Source organism: Silurus aristotelis (genome assembly GCF_946808225.1).
Source record: "Silurus aristotelis genome assembly, chromosome: 18".
NCBI classification, from domain to species: Eukaryota; Metazoa; Chordata; class Actinopteri; order Siluriformes; family Siluridae; genus Silurus; species Silurus aristotelis.
Window position 1 is genome coordinate 23370424 of NC_139591.1, and position 23424 is coordinate 23393847.

The 23424-nt window shown below is 41.2% G+C and overlaps 1 protein-coding gene across 38 annotated transcripts in view; it reads right to left on the reverse strand.

The window, feature by feature from the left end:
• The window catches only part of strbp (spermatid perinuclear RNA binding protein), a 77830-nt gene that overhangs the window by 46894 nt on the left and 7512 nt on the right, over positions 1-23424 (reverse strand). For 12 of the 38 annotated variants that reach the window (XM_083568713.1, XM_083568725.1, XM_083568716.1 and 9 more), the window contains exon 2: positions 6590-6640. The exons of 5 other annotated variants lie outside the window; for them this stretch is intronic. The gene's annotated coding sequence lies outside the window, so the exon portion shown is untranslated. Of the gene's footprint in view, positions 1-6585; positions 6641-14062; positions 14250-14953; positions 15194-23424 lie in introns of all 38 variants that reach the window. 21 more of the 38 variants (XM_083568751.1, XM_083568753.1, XM_083568734.1 and 18 more) reach the window with 8 other exon arrangements.

Below are 23424 nucleotides of genomic sequence, written 5' to 3' on the forward strand. Positions count from 1 at the left end.
AGAGCGTAATAAAGCGTGTTAGCGACGTCTTAGCGTCCTCACAACCCATCACATTTAGTTCATGCTGCAAAGCATTTTACTACTAACTTCTATTATGACTCCTCCCCCAGGGATTACAATGTAGGAGCTGCTGATTATTTGCATCTCTCTCTCTCTCTCTCTCTCTCTCTCTCTCTCTCTCTCTCTCTCTCTCTCTCTCTCTCTCACACACCTCAATCGAGCCGCATAGCTTCTGGAACTGTAATATAATACGTTATCGTTTCCACAGTAACGTACATACACAAGGACTTTAACAAAGGGGTCATTTGATGCTCACAAAGAAACAAAAACCTTCAAAACACACACACACACACACACACACACACACACACACACACACACACACAGCTTTAACATGCTTGCCAGAGATCTACAAGAGATCCCCAATGGATTCGAGTCCAGAACCTGCAGCACCATCTGGTCCTACAGCAGCCAGCGCAGCAGGCCACACACCACTGCCCCCTAATTCTCAAACATGTCCATGTGCGTGTGCGTGTGTGTGTGTGTGTCTGTGTGTGTGTGCGCGCACAAGAGAACAAGCACTACACAGTGTTTACAACAAACAGAACAATCATTTCATGAGAGAAGAGGAACGTGCAAGATGGCTGAACGCGTACATGCGTGTGTGTGTGTGTGTGTGTGTGTGTGTGTGTGTAGGGTATTCCGCATGTTTGCACGTGAGATTTTAATAAATCGGTTTGCGAGCAGAGTAAATCCCCTCAGCAACATTAGATCATCAGCAAACAGGCTCAAGTACAAGCTCGAGGTTTTAATTAACACGTAGACGTTAATTAACGTCGTCATACAGCAAATAAAACGTGTTGATTTCAATTTACACGTAATAAATATAAACGGATGCATCTCCATGGATCTGGCTTTGTGCTGGAACAGGTTTTGAGTCTACTAGTTCAAGTAAAGACAAAATTTCATGCTACCGCATCCGAAGACGTCCTGTACAATCGTGTGCCTGCGCTTACAAGTAACGATCCCGAAAATGAGTGACAAGGGAACTAAAGAAACGAGAGAACGTGCAGCACAGGATCACGCAGAAGAATCTTTTTGTGGATTCGTAAGTTCTTTACAGAATCTTAACTCATTCGCACCGAAGTGACACAGTGTCACTCAGAACTTCACTTTCTCACCAAGATCGCAGCTTTGCAACTCTAAGAAAATGAGCGTCTGTTTCTCTCATGTTAGCATGAACACACAAGCTGGTTTGAAATGAAGCTCATTTGATGATGCAAGAATGGTGAAAGAAAAGTTCAGAGTGTGTGATGACCCGAGACTGGACGTGATGAAGACGTAAGAGGAAAAAATTGAGCAAACAAGTGGGATGGTGCCATTAAACAAGAAGTGAAATAGCTGATGTGTTTTACTCCTTTGGGTCTGCTTATTTTTGTCCTCCAACATAAGTGTGATTCATATGCACGCACACACACACACACACACACACACACACACACACACACACACACACACACACACACACACACACACACCACCTTTTCTAACAGTGTGTATGACACACACTTGTCATGAACATTAAGAATATGTGATGAGTGAACTAAGGTGTGTGTGTGTGTGTGTGTGTGTGTGTGTGTGTGTGTGTGTGTGTGTGTGTGTGTGTGTGATTCTATGCTTGTGTCACTGAGAGGTAGGTGTGTGTGTGTGTGTGTGTGTGTGTGTGTGTGTGTGATTCTATGCTTGTGTCACTGAGAGGTAGGTGTGTGTGTGTGTGTGTGTGTGTGTGTGTGTGTGTGTGTGTATAAAGTCTCAGCCTCTAATGTCTCTCTGCTCACAGCAAATTCCATCACACTGTCATTATCTGCTTTACTTACAACTCAAACTGAAAGCCTTACAAATTTAAAGAGAAAGAGAACAAGAAGAAGGAAAAAAGAACGAGAGAGAGAGAGAGACACACACACTGTCTCTGTTTTTGGTCAGCCCCTGGGAAGCGTCGTCATGGCTACATCCTTTCAGTGGCACCCAGAATCCCAATGGTACGAGAAAAGAAGATGGGATGAAATAAGAGATGCAGACAGCAAGCAAACAAAATAAAGATAAAATAGAAGAGCAAATGAAAAAAAGATGGAGAACGGGAAAAGAGAGGGTGAGAACGAGTGAAAGATAGAGGGAAAGAGAGTGACAGACTAAGAGTGAGAAAGAGTGAGAGACAGAGAGAGAAATAGATTATCACTGCATAGAGATTCACAAAGGGTTAGAAAGTAGAGATCTGCCTTTTGAGAAAACAAAAGGCCCATCCATGATTTTTCAAGCGCTCTCTCGCTCTCTCTCTCTCTCTCTCCCTCACACACACACACACACACACACACACACTATATATATATAATTATTATTATTATTCTATTTAATTAATTAATTACTCAACAGATTTCTAAAATAAAATCAAGAATAATTTTGGTTCTTTTTGTTATTCTCAAGCCCTGAAAGCCGCACCCACTCACACTTCCCCTTATGGTTATTTCAAGTTCATTATTGTGAAATATAACAATTTAGTTTGTGATCAACTTGGTGATATTAGACACATCAATCTCTGGCTGCAGAAGTATGAAATTTTCCCTTTCCCCCCTGTTGCAGCTTGACAATGCCCCTGTGCACAAAGCCATTAGTTGGAGTGAAAGAATAAAATGCATGCAGCATTCAATCCACTTCATACGCTTCTGTTATTATTGAGAGAACATGCTAACATATTATATACTTGTATGTTAAATCCTGGTAAAAGGAATCCTGAACCAACATGGACCAAAACGACTCCCATTCCACACTTCAGCACCATGCAGTTCCGTCTGGACTGCGGCTCTTTGGAAGCGACTTTACGGTATAACATGAGCTGAAGACCACATCTGAGTTCTGTACGTGTTATTTAGAGAGCAGGCAGACGTCTGGAGTCTAAACCCTACTGAACTGCTCTGAGGTGAACTGGACCACAAAAAAGATCTCCTACTATACTAGTGAAGAACATCTTTGGAGAGTTTTAAAGAGACACAGCAAAGAATTTCAGCTGATTGTTTGGAGAAACAAACCGTCCAGATGCTGAGAGTGTGTAAAGTTCTTCTTCATGCTAATTGAGGATTTCAGTGAAAATAAAGTGAAACATCTGGACATTTATAGATTTGTTTTTCATAGAAAATATGTTTTAGAAAAACCATAAAACCGTAGGTACTGTATCTCCACAGTTTTCACAGACCTTGTATGTAAAAACTGATATTTTTAATTTTACACACATCATAAACACACAAAGCAGTAAAAGCACTAAGTGTGTTTAAAAGTGTATTTAGAAGTGGGTGGAGGTCTGATCGAGAGGCCAGAAACATCCCCCACACTCATATTTTCAGAACTCAGTGCTCACCAGCTCTGTGTTTATAGATGCTTTCCATCAATTTATCCTTTCAGGGCACGTGGCCCTGGTCCTGGCCCTGGCCCGGCCGAGTGAGGGATAAACCAAGAGCAATACAAAGCAGAGACACACAATGACGGGATGTCATCAGGAAATAAAAAAAGTGAAGGAGGACATTCACAGGAAAAGATGAAGAATTTGGAATTTTTTAAAAGGAGATTACAATTTGGTAATAAAAAATTCAAAGTGTGAGCACGAGAGAGAGAGAGAGAGAGAGAGAGAGAGAGAGAGAGAGAGAGAGAGAGAGAGAGAGAGAGATGCTTACACAATCACTATGACTGACATCAGCAGCATGAATATTTCACACAGAGGCACTGAACAGGAACTCTGAACAGCAGCTCCATCGTCTGCAGTACGCACAATACCACCCTGACTAAACTCATATAGCAGACATGCATGATTAATGCCTACTCGAGCAGAACCATTATTTGTACGAGGAACAGAGACAAGCAGAGATGAAGCTCGAAGATGAAAATGAGGCACAGAACATCAAAGTCCATGGTTTCTCAAGGACACTGCGGTGTGTGTGTGTGTGTGTGTGTGTGTGTGTGTGTGTGTGTGTGTGTGTGTGGGTGTGGGGGGCAGAAAGATGAGCAGGCAAGAATATGAGGAGTGAAGTGGGAATCCACTCGTATAAACGTGTGTGTGTGTGTGTGTGTGTGTGTGTGTGTGTGTGTGTGTGTGTGTGTGTGTGTGTGTGTGTGTGTGTGTGTGTGTGTGTGTGTGTGTGGAAAGCTCTAGAGCTGGTAGTCTGGCCTAATTCATGGTAATTTAAACCACCAAAGACTGTTCTCTCTCTCTCTCCCTGATTTTCTCTCCAAATATGGGAGAGAGAGAGAGAGAGAGAGAGAGAGAGAGAGAGAGAGAGAGAGAGAGAGAGAGAGTGTATTGCTGCCTCTCTACATTACTGTAAGTCATTACCTGCTTTACACGAGAGTCACCTAAATTCAGACTAATACGAGACTATAAGCCTCACTATGAAGACCACGTTCCAACTTTTTCACCAGAACTCCTTCAGTGCAATGTGACAATAGCATCCATTTAAAAACTAATGAGCAGCAAAACCTTGTGGCGTGTTGGTCAGATGACGAGCTACGTTAGCAGTGTAGAATCGTGAAGATTTAATAGGTGGCAGAAACTTTGTATTTCTCTTTAAATGATGATGGACAAAAAGATATGCTGCTGGTTGTTGATTTACCGGTTTCTTGGGAGCCTGTATATACATATACACACACACACACACACACACACACACACACACACACACACACACACATATATATACACCTGCTGAGGTCCTGCTCTTCTTGAAACTTTACATACCACAGTAAATCTGATTCCAAGAATCTGATCAGAAGGTACGTAGCATGACCCAGACTGTACTTTAAAAGACGTTTATTTACTATGCACAAAAATAAACCAACAGGGGGTGAGGATGGGGGGCATTAAGGTAGGGGTGTAACAGTACATGTATTCATGGGCTTTTTTAACAGCAATCTTTTTTTACGTGCAGAACATCTGAGTTCCCAGAACAAATTAAGTGGCCGCAAGTTTAGTTTGCATTTTCTTTATGTAAACTATTTTACACTATAATCTATTATACTTAACTTTTCCATTTATTTAATTTTATTTAATCAATTTAGTTTTAAATATTTATTAATAATTTGAGCCAATTTAATGCATTTGCATTGCATTTATTTGATTTTTTAGATTTTAATTTCCATAAAATATCTATATTATTTAACCAAGCAGGCCCTTTATTCAAATATGTTTAAAATCTTAACTGTTCAAATGTTGATAATAAATTCTGTTAATAAAAACAGCAGTTTAAAAGCAATTAAAAGTCTAATTTTACTGTTTGAAATACTGTTAAGATTTTTTTTTTTATTAATAAAATAGCAAACAAATGTTTTTATTGGGACATTTGACAATAAAGCAAACCTGAATTTAAACTTTGAATCTTTAATATCTCAGAAAAATATTATTTTATAAGATTAAGATTATATAGTAATAAAGACCGACTTGTGGCATTCAAATGAGTAGAAACATTCTTCTACAGGCCTTGTAAGTCTTGAGGTAGAGTATAAGACTTACACTGAGAGTGTGTGTGTGTGTGTGTGTGTGTGTGTGTTTGTGTGTGTGTGTTTATTTAGAAAAAGCCAGTGGCATGAATGCAAGTGTGTCCCTGAGGAGGTGTAGGTGTAGATCAAGGGAGTGTTCGGGTTTGAACCTCAGGCCTTCAGCATGTAAAATCCATCAGTGTAGAGGAACGCCGTGAGGAACATTAGCGGTATATGAACGTTTAGATTCCAAAGTACCAGGATGGAGAAAAATAAATAAATAAATAAACACACCACACATGAAATATCTAGCATCCATAACTAATCTTTAATCCTGAACCGATTCCTCTGAGCATGATATCCTCAATCTACTGGACTGTATCTTCTTAATGAGCGCACTGAAATCAGATAATTGGAGAAGATGAGATCTACAGTGTGTGAGTGTGTGTATTAATGTCAGATTATCCCTGATCCTGACGTGGTTGGAGTTCACACCACGGCTTTACAGAAGGTTTCTGGAGGCCGATCGCTGCCTTGGTGTAAAGTGGGATCGGTGCCGTTTCCTCCTCCCCCACAGCACTATGCATGGAAACAACCGAACGGCGGAGTTTAATGGATTCTGCAGAATTTGAGCGGATGTAATAGTTTCACTCAGCGCTTCAGGATACGTCAAATAATCTCTCTCTCGTACTCGACAATACACTTTCACACATCATGATAACAGTCATTATCATCAGCAGACTCCGAATCTCTACTTCATACTTTTGGGAGTTTGAAATCGTAATGTGTTCGCCAGATTTATTTATTTATTTATTTATTTATTTATTTATTTATTTATTTATGTTTGTGTTTGTGTGTGTGTGTGTGTGTGTGTGTGTGTGGAGAAGAAGGACATGTCTGGTAAGATTGCAGAATGCAATAATTTAAATAAATAAATTAATAAATAACTATCACTATAAGTCAAATGTTGATCAGTCATCAAAAAACTGGGAATCGTGAAAATAGTGAAAAAGATTTTAAAAAAAAGGAAGCTACTCAAAAATAGAAGAAGAAAGAAAAATAAGAGACCTACACTTTGTCTGCGTCTTCCTCTTTGTACCACTTCTTCACAGAACACCACGGTCTGAAACACACAAACATTAAGATGTTAACGTTTAAAACACACGTGACGTTAGAACATAACAAACCTCGTTCATCGTTGCCTTTTATAGAGTTTTGTGGGTGTGACCGAACACAAATCTGCTGTGCCATGTACAGCGCCGATAATCATTTACACCAATCATCAAAACATCTCAGAAAATGGTGTAAATCCAGTGAAAATTATTTATATGGTTTTAAATATAAATAATACATAGATTTAAAAAAAAAAAGCACTGCCACCATCATTCATTTAAAATATCTTTTATTACTTTATACACTTTGATCATCAAAGGGGTTCAATCTGACACACAAGTGGCAATATACACTATAAAGTCAAAAGTATTGGGACACGTCACTTTTCCCCACACATTCAGTTTTTCCCCAAACTGTGCACAAAATTATAAGCACACGGCTGTCTAGGACGTCTTTGGATTCTGTAGCATGACATTTTCTCTTCACTTGAACTAGAAGACCCAAACCTGTTCCAGCATGGCGATGCCCCTGTGCACAAATACAGCTCTATTAAGATCTGCTTTCCATGGGCTGGAGAGAAAGATCTCCTGCTATAGAGCTCCAACCCGTTTCAACACCTTTGGAATGAATGTGAACACTGACTGCACCCCAGGAACCTTCTCACCTACATCACTACCAGACTTTACTAACACTCTTGAGGCTAAATGACTCTCAATGGATTAATTGATGGAATAATCGATAGAATATTAAAATACTAAAATTATCCACAGCTGCAGCCCTAGTTGGATGTAGCTGGGGTGTGTGTGTGTGTGTGTGTGTGTGTGTGTGTGTGTGTGTGTGTGTGTGTGTGTGTGTATACTCATTTAATGTGTGATTTCAACAATACTGACAGTCTAAACAGCACACATGCATTACTCCATTGCTGCCTGGTAAAAATCCATGTACTCCCACTTACACTGCCACACACCCAAACAAGAATATATCAACAACAAAAAGCAGACCAACACAAATAAAACTTATAAATCAATTAAGGTGTTAATTGTTTTATATAACCTTTACTTTTATTAGTAGAATTATTAAATATAAATCTAAGGAACACACATTTTAGAATAGCTATACATTGGTGGCTTCTTAGAAAAGACACATGTGAAGAAGCATTCGAGTTTTTGGCCTGTGTGTCTTGAGCAAGAAAGTCATCAGTCTCGTCATCAGGCCTCGAGTGGACATCCGGTCGTGGTTACAATCGCACCATCTGTGCTTTATTCGCGCGGCGTTTCAGCTCGACGGATCATCCGCCGCTCGACTCGTTACTGCAGATCTCGCACGCTTCTGAACAGGTTTCACCCAATAATTAATTTCTCATCTATTTATCCTCCGAAGTGAAGGAATTGACCAGGATGGCAGGACGCCAAAGCTTTAGCGGTGGTGTTTAGACTGATGATGAATAAATAAGGCTGTGAGAACGGATTTCTACGCCGCTTCAGCGTCTCTAATCTCTGCGATATGAAAATGGATTTTCATCGCTGCACCTGCATTCTCGAGCCGCATGCCTCGGAAAAAAAGGGTGTGATGAAAAAGGGTGAAAGAAGTGACAGAACTAAGAGGAAGTGAGAAAGCTGTATGTCTGTCTGTCCTATTGAAGCATGACATTTTTTTTTGTCTTTCAAGATGCAAACTTAACAAAGAAGAGCTCAACACTAAATATAAAAATGGTGCGCTGTGGTATCGATCTGAATGCACAGCACTAAACATAAACTAAAACCAGGGCTGTGATCAATAATATTATACTTTATTTTGTACAGAGGATATTTTATGGGATAAAATCCATCAATAATACAGTTAAAAGTTTTTTTTCTGGTTTCGTCGTGATGTTCTATAACACTAGACGAGTGAAAAGAGAGGAATAACCAAATGGTAATGTTTTTTTCCACCTTGTTTTCTTTTTTATTTGTTCTTGCTGTATTTTTTTTGCCCCTGTGGGGCAGAGTGACTTTGCTCTTTGGCATGAAATTCAAACATGTCATTTGTCAAAACCTTAAACCCTTAAATCTGGGACTCTATTACACTTAGAGAAATTAAAAAAAAAAGCAGACAGATGCAGAAAGGAAGGAGTGATGGAAGGAGTGAGAATGGGATTTAAACAGAGCCGTGTGTGGATGAGTTATGAACGATGGAAGGTGGGAGATAATGTAATCTGCAGGACAGGGTTTGGTTAACTTCTGTATTGTCTGGGAAAAGGAGTGTGTGCAGATCGCACAAAACGAAAATCAATTATCACAGTCAGAGAACAGCTTCACACACGTGCACACACACACACGTGTACACGTACACACACACACGTGTACACGTACACACACACACGTGTACACGTACACACACACACGTGTACACGTACACACACACACGTGTACACGTACACACACACGTGTACACACACACAAAATACAAAAATAGCTGCACTGTAGAGCGCATGGCTAACAGACACTCATCTCTTGATTTAGCTATCCATCCATCCTCCATTCCAGCACAAGCTGATCTGCTGCCTGAGGCCAGCACACATTAGTCAGTCATTAACAAATTCAAATTGCAACACAGTTTTCCACCTCTGAGCTGTTCTGTTACTACCCTAACATCACCATCATCCACAATCCAACCCCAAAACCACCATCATCCATACCTCCAACCCCACCGTCATCCACAACACCACCCCAAACCCCACCGTCATCCACACCACCACCACAAACCCCACCATCATCCACACCACCACCCTAAACCCCATCATTCACACCACCACCCCAAACCCCATCATCCACACCACCACCCCAAACTCCACCATCATCCACACCACCACCCTAAACCCCACCATCATCCACACCACCACCCCAAACTCCACCTTCATCCACACCACCACCCCAAACTCCACCTTCATCCACACCACCACCCCAAACTCCACCATCATCCACACCACCACCCCAAACCCCATCATCCACACCACCACCCCAAACCCCACCATCATCCACACCACCACCCCAAACCCCACCATCATCCACACCACCACCCCAAACCCCACCATCATCCACTACAACCACCACCAAACCCCACCATCATCCACACCACCACCCCAAAACCCCAACATCCACACCACCACCCCAAACTCCACCTTCATCAACACCACCACCCCAAACCCCACCGTCATCCACGCCACCACCCCAAACTCCACCTTCATCCACACCACCACCCCAAACCCCACCTTCATCCACAAAACCAACGCCATCCACAAACCCCCCCCCCAAACCGGCAAATAAACAAAGAAAGAGGAACTGAGCAAAAACTGAAAAGGTGATCGAAAGAAAAGAAAAAGGGAAATGTAAATGATAAGAGACACCACAGTGAAATCAGTGAGGTAGAACATGATACACAGTCATTTTTACACGTTTTCCCAGTCAGTCTTTCTGACAAGCCCCCATTCTCTCTGTATCCGTCCCTGTCCCACTCTCTTCCTTTATTTCTCTCTCTCTCTCTCTCTCTCTCTCTCTCTCTCTCTCTCTCTCTCTCTCTCAGTCTGTAATTTCACTGAGAAAACATACAGTATAACCTCCTCTAACTTCCTGGAGACTCATAATAAGTACAAGATAAACCTCTAAAAAAGAAAAGTCACAACTTATTTTTTAAACGTAGCCAAATTCAAGCATGGAATCGTTTATTAGTTTTCGATGATGTGGAGCGTCTGCTGGATGATTCCCTGTGAATCAGACGTTACTATAAGAATGATAACATTAATATGAGTGCATTAATATAAACATTATGAAATAAGTTATTGAGAATTAACTCACTGAATTGACTTTACCTGAAAGACTACTGAATTCCACATGAATCCACAGAGGTATTGCAACCGCAAAACACCTGAATAAATTCGAACCCTTCTCACTGGGGGTCTGAACTGTCACGGTCATGGGCTTCAGCCAGGTTCTTTGAATAGTAGAACAACAGAGTGAAGTTAAAAGCTTAAAAGGAAGAGTGTGAAATGATTTGAACACCTGTAAACCTGTTTCCCTGAGCTACACACACTGTACTAAATAAAGCAGCGTTCCTGAGGAACATGTAGCTATTTTTAAACGAGGTGCGCATGTGGGATATGAAGTGCTGGGCAAAGACTTGAGCTGTTTGTTACTCGATGCCTCTCTAACGATCAAAATATTCAGAGCAGTTCAACACTTACTACCTTGCTAATGAGCTAAACATTTACGTGCCCCTGAGACGCCATGAACCCGTGTGGCCGACTCGGGCTGGACAGCGCCCACGTCTGTGCAGGGTGAATACATCTCCGGGTACGGAGTCATTTAGGTACTGTAATGCGTAATTTAGGAACAGGAGGACAGTTTGCAAATTCAGGTCTGATCCCTGTTATCAGAGCTTTGGACCCCGACTTTGCCTTGCTGTCACTGGCAGTCTTTGTGCTCGGAGCAATTGGAGTAAACAGACTGATTCTGATGCCAAAGTGTTGAAGTGAAGCTGTTTTGGAGAGAGAAAAAAAAGGTCCTGCACCGCTTTTAAAAAACAAACTGTTCCGTCTAAAGCAGGAGACGAGACGTATCAGTCAGAGAACATCAGCATCATCTGCACTGTATCTTTAGTGACATAACTCTCACAGTGAGACCTCTACAGTAGGAAGGTGTTTCTAGGGGGTTGCTACATGGCATCTTAAAAATCAAAGAGGTGTTGAAGTATAAACGAGATGAGATTAGACAAGATCAGATCACATTGGATTCTGGGCTGAACCAAAGATTCAGCAACAGTCTGAAATTCTGAAGCAAGTTTATTTTTATTTTTTTTGCATGTTTAATATCCTCAACGTTGTTTTCTTCACTGCGATGAATAAACTCAGTAGTAAGAGACATGATGATATAGAATATTAGTATTGTACATTCATTTTTCACCCTGTCCATTTACTGTGTGCAAAGTCTCAGAGACGTCAGTCTGGTGTTTATGAGAAGCTATGGTTATAACCCCCCGTAAGCCCTGAATCCCCCTGGCTAGCGCACTGGAGAGTTTAACTGAAATGTTCACTTTTTCCCCTGTGAGATTAAACAAAAGATTAACTCCTCATCTCCTCCTGAAACAAGCTAAACGCCATGACTGTTAGCCAATCACAGCGAGTCAGGATGCGAGTGGCTTCCAGCTGCTTTCTCACAAAGAGCCTTCTGTTCATCTCTCACAAGCAGGGCTTCCAGATCGGCATAAAACACCGACACCACCTGCTGCCTCGCCAATCCGCTGCCTCTCCCGGACTCCGCCCTCCTCCCCTAATTTGTGTCACGTTAGTCCTACATATTTACCTTCAACCCGCTTTTCTCCTCCCTCTTGCAAGGTGGTTCAGAATAAAAGCTATGTATAGCTGAGAAAGTGGCCTCAGAGATTTTGTAAATTAAAAGTGGGTCAGTTTGACAGGAGCTCTGCAGGGGAGAAACAGGGTTGTAATAAGATTCGAGTTTAGCCTCAAGATGCTTTCTGTAATGCCTTAGCAAGAATATTTACAATTAATTTGTGTTTTCTTTTCACACGCATAAAGTTTGACATGAAGAATTTCCCTTTTACAGAAAAAAGCTTTTTTACAGGCTTGAACCAATCAGTCTAAAGTGAAAGCTTTGTCTTGAAAAGAACTTGTTTCCATTTAGACTCGATCTGGAAATAGAGCTTTCAAGATCTGGATTTGAATTTGATCTCAGCTGATTCTGGGAAGAAGAAACATTTCTGTAAGAATAACAAGAACTGGGTTTCCTTGCCCAACGTTTTTCTAATTTTCATATCAGTGTTTCCACAAACACTCAAAAGGTCTCAGAAAGCCATACAGAGAGTCTGAAACTAAAGTGCGGTCAATAACAGAAACATGACTACAACTATAAACCCCAAAGCTCTTCTCTTTGCACAGGTTACAAATAATAGCACATCTACAGAGTGTTCTTCTGTACAGGATAGCAGCTCTACAGCACATTATATCTACAGAGTGTTCTCCTGTACAGGATAGCAGCTCTACAGCACATTATATCTACAGAGTGTTCTTCTGTGCAGGATAGCAGCTCTACAGCACATTATATCTACAGAGTGTTCTTCTGTACAGGATAGCAGCTCTACAGCACATTATATCTACAGAGTGTTCTCCTGTACAGGATAGCAGCTCTACAGCACATTATATCTACAGAGTGTTCTTCTGTGCAGGATAGCAGCTCTACAGCACATTATATCTACAGAGTGTTCTTCTGTACAGGATAGCAGCTCTACAGCACATTATATCTACAGAGTGTTCTTCTGTGCAGGATAGCAGCTCTACAGCACATTATATCTACAGAGTGTTCTTCTGTGCAGGATAGCAGCTCTACAGCACATTATATCTACAGAGTGTTCTTCTGTGCAGGATAGCAGCTCTACAGCACATTATATCTACAGAGTGTTCTCCTGTACAGGATAGCAGCTCTACAGCACATTATATCTACAGAGTGTTCTTCTGTACAGGATAGCAGCTCTACAGCACATTATATCTACAGAGTGTTCTTCTGTGCAGGATAGCAGCTCTACAGCACATTATATCTACAGAGTGTTCTTCTGTGCAGGATAGCAGCTCTACAGCACATTATATCTACAGAGTGTTCTCCTGCACAGTATAGCAGCTCTACAGCACATTATATCTACAGAGTGTTCTTCTGTGCAGGATAGCAGCTCTACAGCACATTATATCTACAGAGTGTTCTTCTGTGCAGGATAGCAGCTCTACAGCACATTATATCTACAGAGTGTTCTCCTGCACAGTATAGCAGCTCTACAGCACATTATATCTACAGAGTGTTCTTCTGTACAGGATAGCAGCTCTACAGCACATTATATCTACAGAGTGTTCTCCTGTACAGTATAGCAGCTCTACAGCACATTATATCTACAGAGTGTTCTTCTGTACAGGATAGCAGCTCTACAGCACATTATATCTACAGTATGTTATTCATCCTCATTCAGCATCATGAGCTAGAAATTCAGTGTGGCCCTGAAAGATGGGTTTCAGTGTTGAAATGTTTAAGGATTGTACAAACGTTTTTACTCTCAAAAAAATTAAACCAAGTAGCCTCGTTAATTTCTGCATCCCAACGACACGGCCACTATTTTACACACATTTTCATGTCAAATCCGCAAACCAATTAGACAAACATTTCAATGAGAGCCACTTTGAGGTCCAAGCCATGTGTCTGGAGGATGTTTTTCAAATAGGATTACAAACTGGTTTATAAAAAAAAAAAAAAAAAAAAAAAAAGCCTAGTGTGAAAGTAAACATAAAATGCCTGCAGCATTCACCTGCTCAGAGACACTGCAGCATCTTCTCAAAGCGAGGGAGTGGCTAAAAAAGAGAAGTACAGCTGGCCTCCTTTTCTCAAACCATCACTCATACCTCAAACTGGGCCATGGGCCGTTCCCCCTCACTTGCGCTCCTGTGGTCACCATGGAAACGGGTCTTAAGGGAACAGTGAGATCGGAAACAGCATTGAAAAGCAGTGTTGCAGCTCTGTGTGCGAGGTCACTGGTTGGTCCCAGGAGCCCTGCTGCACAAGATGAAGGGAGGCGTGTCTAATCAACTGCTGAAAGATACACGTCAAACACACACACACACACACACACACACACACACACACACACACAATGTGCGGAAAGCTCATCACTCTCCGCGCTTCCAATCAGATTATAATTAAGGAGGTTATAATGTGGCCTGAGGAGATGTTTTTGAAGTCACGGCTGAAGATTAGAACCCAAACGCACACTACATCTCTGGATTATCAGGTCCACTTGTATGTTAACTCACTACAGTCTAGCTGTTTTCGGTGCGGACACCTGCATCTGTTCTGTCCATCAAAGGAAAAACACTGGCTAAATATTTGTAACGATTCCAAGGTCAGCTGAATTTCATTCTGAAACTTACTGAAAAAAAATCAAGAAATGATCTCAGGAAACGAAAATCAGTTGCTGTATTATAAATAATGTGTCAATGAGATTTAGCGCACTGCACGCGGTGACGTCTGTATGGTGGATACGGAGTGTTTAATGCGGTGCAAAAAGTGGTGAGTGTAAGCAGGTCAGCTCCTGCAGTCTGGCACATCCACATCTCAGGAGACTGCAGCATCCTCTACAAACACTGCTGAATGCGCATACACACACAAGCAGGTGTGTGTGTGTGTGTGTGTGTGTGTGTGTGTGTGTGTGTGTGTGTGTGTTAAAGGAGATAGAAGATAGATACAGCTACAGTGAAATGTCACACAACGCTGTAGATGGCTGAATAGCTACTTACTCTGAACCTGTAAACATGGTGTCTCTGATCGGGCCCATTAAAAAGGGCCACACACCTGAGCCACGCCTTCTGAAAGACCACCACACCCTGTTAAGACAGCCTCCCCCTGAGGCATTAGATGAGCTTGTATTCCACCCTCGGTCTCGTTTTCTGCGCTAATGTTCAAAAATAACTTCAGCCGAAAGCAAAGTGGGTCAGCCAATCCCCCAGAGCACCAGCGAGAGTCAGCCAGTCGTATCACTGCAGAGACAGAGCAGAGTGCAGCTTATCTCCGCTGGAGGATACTTCCCACACACACACACACACACACACACACACACACACACACACACTTCTTTCTTTCACTTTTTCTCCTTTCCATTTCTTCACTCAATTCATCGAAGAAGTAGACGAGTACATACTATACAAAAACCCTCAAACCTTCAAATCATGTGACAAATTACATCAGTGTGTGTGTGTGTGTGTGTGTGTGTGCGCGTGTGTGTACATTTTATACAGTGATTTTTAAATAAAAATTTCTAAATACTAAAAATATTTCTCCTACATATTTGGGAATTTTTTCAGTTATTGTATTAAATATAGTGGGGTTAGGGTTAGGGTTACTCCATTTAAATGGAGTAAATCTTTAATATTAATAAATTAGTTTGCAGTCATTGAATATATATATATAGATAGATATAGATATTTTTTGCTTTATATCCTACACTGCTGGAAAGTCATTCCCATTGCAATATATCATGGATCACAAAAATATCATTGAGAATTTTGATGTGATATTAACGCCATATCTCCCAACTTTAGCACAAAAGCGGTCACATGATCAAATACTCGCTCATAAACCCATTCAGCTGCAATTTGAGCTTATTAATTGGCCTGTGCTATTTGCTAATGAATTAATAATGTGTCCACCCCTTGAATGGGATTGGTATGTTCCAATTCAGGACATCTGAAGGAATAGTGGTACTCCTGCGTGACCTACAGCATCACTGAGGTGAGAGTTTGTTTATTGGTCTAAAGGGTGAAGTGCAGTTCAAGGCTTTGGCCTGGTTCTGTAAATAGGAAATGCAGAGAGAGCGAGAGAGAAGTGAGGGGGGTGGGGGGTGGAATAGTACCAGCTGACCAGTGATCCGATAACATGACGTAACGATGCTCAGAACCTGGAGAAGTTTCAACACTTGCCTCATTTTGCACATTCGTAGGTACGCAGCACAGTGATTTACTTCGGAAAACGCCAAGAGCGCAGGCTAATCCCCAATACCCAAAGATAATCAGGAAGGCTTGCAGCCATCTATCCAGCCGATAACTCATCATCATCATCATCTCACAGAGAGACACACTTGGGAGATTCCAGACGTTTACACGTCAGTGAAATTACATACAGCTCTAACATAGGCACAAAAGGTTTGGTACATAGTTTATGGGTTAAAACAAGAGGCATTTGGATTTGGAAACCTAAATGCAAAAAAAAAAAAGAAAAAAAAAAAAGGTAGAATATATAATGCAAATTCCGAGAACACAAAATTAGCATTAATATGCTGTGAAAAAAATATGAACAAACACCTGATCAACTGCAGAGAGAAATGTGGCTCACATTTGTCATTAAATGTGTCAGTATAAATATTTAAACAATATTCAAACTGTGAAACCTCTTCTGACAGTACACACACACACACACACACACACACACACACACACACACACACACACACACACACAATCAGTCAGGAGCTCCTGGCACCTGTTCTGTACCCCAGTGTTTTTTTTTCACCTTGGCCCAAAACCATCAGCATCAGTGTGTGTGTGTGTGTGTGTGTGTGTGTGTGTGTGTGTGTGTGTGTGTACACTTGGGTGTGTGCAAAAATCTCCCTGGATTAATCCCAAAAAAGTGATATGCTTCCTAGCAACATGAGGGAGATTTCCAATTACAAGGCGTGACACGGGGGCTTAGCGATGCCCTGCCCTCGGCTTGGACATGGAGGGGAAGAGCGGAAAGCCCAGCTACACGTTGCAGTACGGTGTGTGTGTGTGTGCGTGTGCATGCATGCGTGTGGTTAAACCGATACAGCAAAGTCACAGGACCGAGACTTGAGCGAGGCGAGAGTCAGCGTTTTAAAGACACTTGATCAGGGAAGACAGGAATGTGGTCCAGACGAGTTGGACAGGTGTTCAGCTCGCTGCTAAACATACAACACTCCGATTTATCATCTTCCGCAAGCCTCACATGCCTACGCAAATAAGAGCTTGATGGGATAATAAATAATAACCAAATACATCTCTGACAACACAAATAGAAGCAGGGAGAAAAAAAGAATGGTGTGTTATTAGGTTTAATCATTCGCTTTAATCAGACACGCCTTGTTTCCACTGCTGCTTGATTAGTGGTCTAGACGGATATCTGAGACGGATATAAGACTCTCCTTCACACGCACAAATGTATTGCAGGTCACAGAAGAGGATTGCAGTGACTTCTGCAGGTGTAACAGCACCACAATCGCATGGTGCAAAAAATGCTTCGCTCTGATTGGCTGCTCAGAATCTGCATTCAGATCGTGAGCATCGCAGCTCAAAATATCTACTGAGGAGATAAAAAAAAGTGTCCTGTAAAGATTCTGTCTCCATTAGTCCCAAATCTTTCTTTTTGTCTCTCCTTTTGTCCTTTCTGTGTCTCTATCTATTTCCAACAGTCTCCCTCCTCATCTCTCCAATTCTCAGTATATCTCTCACCCTCCATCTTTCAGTCTTAATCTCTCTTTCCCGCTGTTTTCTTTTCCGTCCTGCCTCTATTTATCTATTGTTCTGCTGATTTCAGAATTAGGCTCTCTCTCTCCTTGTCTCTGTCTCTCTCTCTCTCTCTCTCTCTCTCCATCCTGTCACTGTCTATATTTCCAACACACTCTCCTCCTCTCCTGTCTCTGTGCATCTGTCTTTCTGTTCCCTTTCCACTGTCTCTAACTATCTCTCACTCCATCCCTATGTCTTTCTTTTATGCTATGTCTCTCCTTATCTCACCTAATTCAGCCCTCTCCTGTCCCTCTCTAATAAGTGCATGCACACACACCAATCTCCAGCGTAGTTATGCACTAATGATGTTATGAATATGAATTATGAATGTTTAATAAGTGGATTCTCCTCACTCCTCCTGCTCTTGGCCCGCACGTGTCCGGAAAGTGCATGGCGCACAGACAAAGAGTAATCGACTACTAATCTGGCTGAAGTGCTGAGAAACGTGCGTGGTGCTCTTCTGATGAGCGTGTCTAAAAACACATTTTATTACCAAATGTGTGTTTTGTCTTGTGTGTCTTAATAAATATGTGGATTCAGGAAATAGACTTGGGGTATCTAGGGTCAGATCTGCCTTCTGTGCGTGAGCGTGCACGTGCACGTGCACACACACACACACACACACACACACACACACACACACACACACACACACACACACACACACACCTCACTGTAACCTCTCTGGCTGTCTTGCCTCTCGTTCTCTTTCCTAGATCTCACTTAACCTCTTTTCCTTAATATCTTCCTCTCCTTTTGTCCTCTATCCCTCTTGCTCGCTCCATATTTCTCTCCGGGGATTAGTGTTTGAGAGCGAGACCTCAGGCCCCCCTGCTTCAGCCCATCTGTTATGTTCTGAGTGATGGAGACAGAGGACGCTACAATGACAGCACAGAGGACGATGTAGGGCATTGGCTCCACCCACTTCACCATGGCACAAATCTGCACCAATCATGCTTTTTATACACGCCTTCTGTCTGATGCACTCATGGTGTAAACATGAACACAGATCTGATCTACCGGTTTGAGAAAGGCGTCTGTCGAGACTAACGACCATTCCTGGGCTTGTTTTCAGGTGGAACTGGTCTGGTGGCATTACCTCCTGTTTCTATTTTTGTACTTTTATGGAAAGACTTCCGTACAATTGATGATATAAAAAATTCAGTCAGCTAAAAACCAAAAGCCTTTTCCCCTCTCGACCACATCTGAATTTATTACATTTCATTGAGCGCCTCAGAGGGCATCTGCTTCCTACGTGAAGATTTGTTTTAATTAAGAAGTTTTATAAGACATTGTTTATACACTTCGCTTTTGATCATCATCACTGCACCCCGCAACATTGTATACCCGCCACAAATGGACATTCGGTGTAACCCAGATGAGGATGGGTTCCCTCTTGAGTCTGGTTCCTCTCAAGGTTTCTTCCTTATGCCATCTCGGGGAGTTTTTCCTTGCCACAGTCGCCAGTCGCCACCGGCTTGCTCATCAGGGACAAACTTACTCATAAAGAACATATTCATTTTTAATCACCGCATTATCTGTGTAAAGCTGCTTTGAGACAATGTTCATTGTTAAAAGCGCTATACAAATAAAAATGAATTGAATTGAATTGAATTGTTCTAATATAAATCCAGAGAAACTGTAAAGAAAATACATTCCAAGTACCGGAGGGTGGAAAAAGTAAAGAAGCTGAAAGCTCTCATTGGCAGAAGGAGAATATTTAACAGTATAAACGGTGAACAGAACAGAGAACGCTAATGCTTTCAGACACTACGCCACCTAGCAATATATTGTGTGCCACATGTAGTCATTCCACTACGAATAAATTCAGCGTACCTAAGTGAATTGTGGCATGATTCTTTAAACTCGTTAGTTAGTGTTTGACGCATGATAAAAGGGCAAAGCTCTTCTTGGATTGCATGCAGGAAAATGCTGAAATGGATGAAAAATTGTTTAATGTGAACTCTAATGTAAAAACACTTTAAACTGAGGATTAAACCATTGCAGAAACTAAACAACTGACTAAAGCTGGTGTTATCTTTTGCCATTATCACTTACTATTAACACTGTACACGTTTTGAAGAACAACCTGACAGAGCTCATGGCTTTGTGTCTTTTTGACAAATTAATGAAATCGTTTCATGTTGTCATTACAGTAGTTCTTTTTTCTAATTAGCTATAGTAGATACACATGTTTTCACTCCAAATCCCATCAGATGGAACTGTCCTAGAAACATATTCTATCTATCTCGTTTCCCATTAACACATCTGTCCCATGTAATCCTACACTCTAAGCAGGGCTACAGACAATAGAATGTCACATGACTCTGAAACATCTCCAGGGGCGTGAAGCATTACCAGCGCATGGTTTAATTAGCGAGCGTCTGCCTCAGCTTCTCCAGACATGCACGTTCACAGCCAATTTAACAAGCCAAGATAGAAAGTGTCGTGGTGGTTTTTTGACAGATAATGAGCAGCAAACGGCTGTGTGATATCAGTCATAACGGCTGCTTCTTTAACTTTACCAAAAAGCTGAATGATGAAGCTGATGTTAGTCAGCATCCAGTGTCTATATTTCACACATTACCATTAAAAAAAATATCAAAAGAACTTAAATGTTCTCAGGAACAATTCAGGCTCTTGATCATATCCAGACTCGACTACGACTCGCACTGAACCACGTAGCATAGCGTAGCAAACAGAGGAATCTGCGATAAACCTCGCCAGTCTTCATCAACATTCCCAGCACTCGTTTACAACCCAAAACCCCACGATTCCTTCTTTTCGTCTTTCATAACAGGAATGACAAAAAAGACCTGCTCTAATTAGTTCATTCCCTGCAGGGCAACAAGGTGATGAGCAACAAAAGCAGAACAAAGCAAAGTGTCTTCTCCTGTTCTTGTATTCCTTTATTTCTTATTTCGTTTACTCTTGTTCTTTACATCTCTCTCTTTCTCTCCGCGCATTGCAGGCAGTGTAGTGCAGTATGGGGAAACCTCCTTTATTAAATTACGCACTCCATCTGATAGGGGTGTGCTGGGTCTGGCACACTTTAATTGAATATCTATATCAGCAATTACACACACTTTTCAACATGAAAGGCAAATGGGGATTAATTGGACACATAGGATACGGGTGAAGTCATTGGAAATCAACACATGCATGCGTGCACACATACACGAGCCTGAGCAGGATGACATGGAGAACAATGTAGACCTCATCAGCACTGCAGTAGGTAAGATTGTTTTGCTAGTGTTGGGATTGAGCTGAAAAAAGATTTGAATAATAAAAGCTCCACCCCTCAAAATTATACTGGTTTTCAAGTGCACCTGGACATCAGCTGATTAAAAGCAAAGGTAGATCTCTAAACATCTAACGTCTTCTCCTAATGTTTTATGGAGACCTGTAGTGGTGTTGGGGGTTTGAGGCGTGGCTCTACAATGACGATTCTCAATGCAAATCAATCATTCGAAATCATTTTTATTTATACAACACACTAGAGCTGAGACTATTATTAATACTATATCATTATTATTATTTTTATCCCTTTTACTTTCGTATTGGCAAAATGCTGAACATTGAGTATTCCACCTTTAATCATAGTGTATTATTTACTGAGCATTTCAATGCATTCTCAAGTTTATGCCTTAAGAATAAATGTACAGTATATGAAAGATAAAACCGGATAACACTGTCTGTGTGTGTGTGTGAGAGACATAGTGATATTTTTAGGCAGACTGTGTGAAAGCAGAGGAGGACGAGTTTTCTGTGGCAGCGTTAGTGTCGCCCTGTTCGTGGTTTTGCATAAACAAATCTACCTCTGCACCCTCCAGAGGAACCCTTGAGGGACCTTCGGGACGTGTCCGTGAGCAGTGTGTGGGTACGGTGCTCTGGGACCGAGAGCTACTATCCAGACAACACTTCACAGCCACCAGTAACCAACCACACACACATGATTTTTGCTTTGGTGGAGTAAATAAACTGCTCCATAACGCCTGAGTATAGATCCCGAAACACATATTCAAGGCTTGAGGTGTTTTTTTACTTCTAAAAACACATGGTCTCAAAGCAGTTAGAGATATTATATATATATTTAATTATCAAAACACAATCATGCTGAGCCGGAACGCCGCTGCATTAGATGGAGGTTGACATTGAAGGAGCTTTTAACAGGATGCTAAACTCGTTTTTCCGGGTGTGTGTTCAGTGCAGAAAGATGAACTTAATTTTTTAAAAATTTTTTTTGCACTTCTTGAAAACCAAAGAATCTACTTGAGGGTGAAAAGCACAAGCTTCAGCACAATAGGATGAAATTTGATTCTTCGTAAAGCTATAATGAGATTTGATTATACCACTAAATCGGATATCATAAGATCAGAAAGCAACAGAATCAGATATGGTTTAAAATTGTGTTATATGACAATACTGCTGAATCTGCTGCATTATGATTTCACTTTATGGCCTGATCCTTGTTCAGAGCCTGAGGTAGGGCTATCATTAATTTGTGCCTGATAACGCCGGAGAGAATTTCAAAGTAGAGGAGTTAAGAGCAAATTAGCTTCCAAACCTATTAAATTATTTACACATCAGTTTAAAACCATGAATTAGTAATGATTCATTACAATCGCTGCATTAATCAAAATCAGATGATCACTTTACCCTGACTATCTACTGAATGTAGGGACCTATAAAGCCAAGAGCCATGAAACAGCCAGGGTGGATTCATGGGCACTCTTTGGGGTCATTACATTAACTGTACATTGCTGTGGAAGGAGTGGAAGAAAAAGAGAGAGAGAGAGAGAGAGAGAGAGAGAGAGAGAGAGAGAGAGAGAGAGAGAGAGAGAGAGAGAGAGAGAGAGAGAGAGAGAAAGGAGGGAGTATTCAGTGGGAGTTACTGCTGCTGCTGCTGCTTCAGGCTTGAAAAGCAATTATCCCACTTGAAACCCAATCCCTGATTCTTTTTAAAGCGCACTTCCCATAGCTGCAAATCAACTTTGTTTTTCACAAACCTTTTATAAACTCATTATGATATTTTTTGCATGTGCCTGTTTGTCAGTGTTGGGAGTTTACTAAAGCCGGTGCTGCGTACATCCGTCAAAATCAAAAACAGTCAATGGTTTGAAGTTTCTGGTGTGGTTTACCACTAATAAAGTGAGAAAATGACTCGAGAATTCATTCAGGTCACTAAAATCGGTGAGGAACGTTTAGTGGCTTCCAGGAGTGAAAATCAGCCTAAGAGCACTGTTTAATTAGCGACCGCCAGCTTCTGTGACTTTAAAACATGCACATTCACAGCCAATCTAACACATGAAGAAGTAGCGGAGGTTTTTTTTTATGTGACATCGACATTGAAATAATCAGCTGTAAATGATTGTGTGATAATGTCATCACTGGTCAGGTGTTCCTGTACATTAAATATGGGGGACGGACTAATTGACAGAGGGTTTAAAATGCATCGAGACGGAACATTTATATGATGAGCATTAGCGGATATCGCTTCCCAATCCGATGTTCATTCTTTAAGTAATTTATTTCAAGCTTAGTAGTTTTAAATCTGATGATTTTTTTAAAAATTACACTCAAAAAATAATCAATACAAGTTTCCTCATATGTAAACATTTCTTCAATTCACATCTTTTTTTGCACTATCCGATCCACCATTTCACCTCCATCACCCCGATAACTGTAGT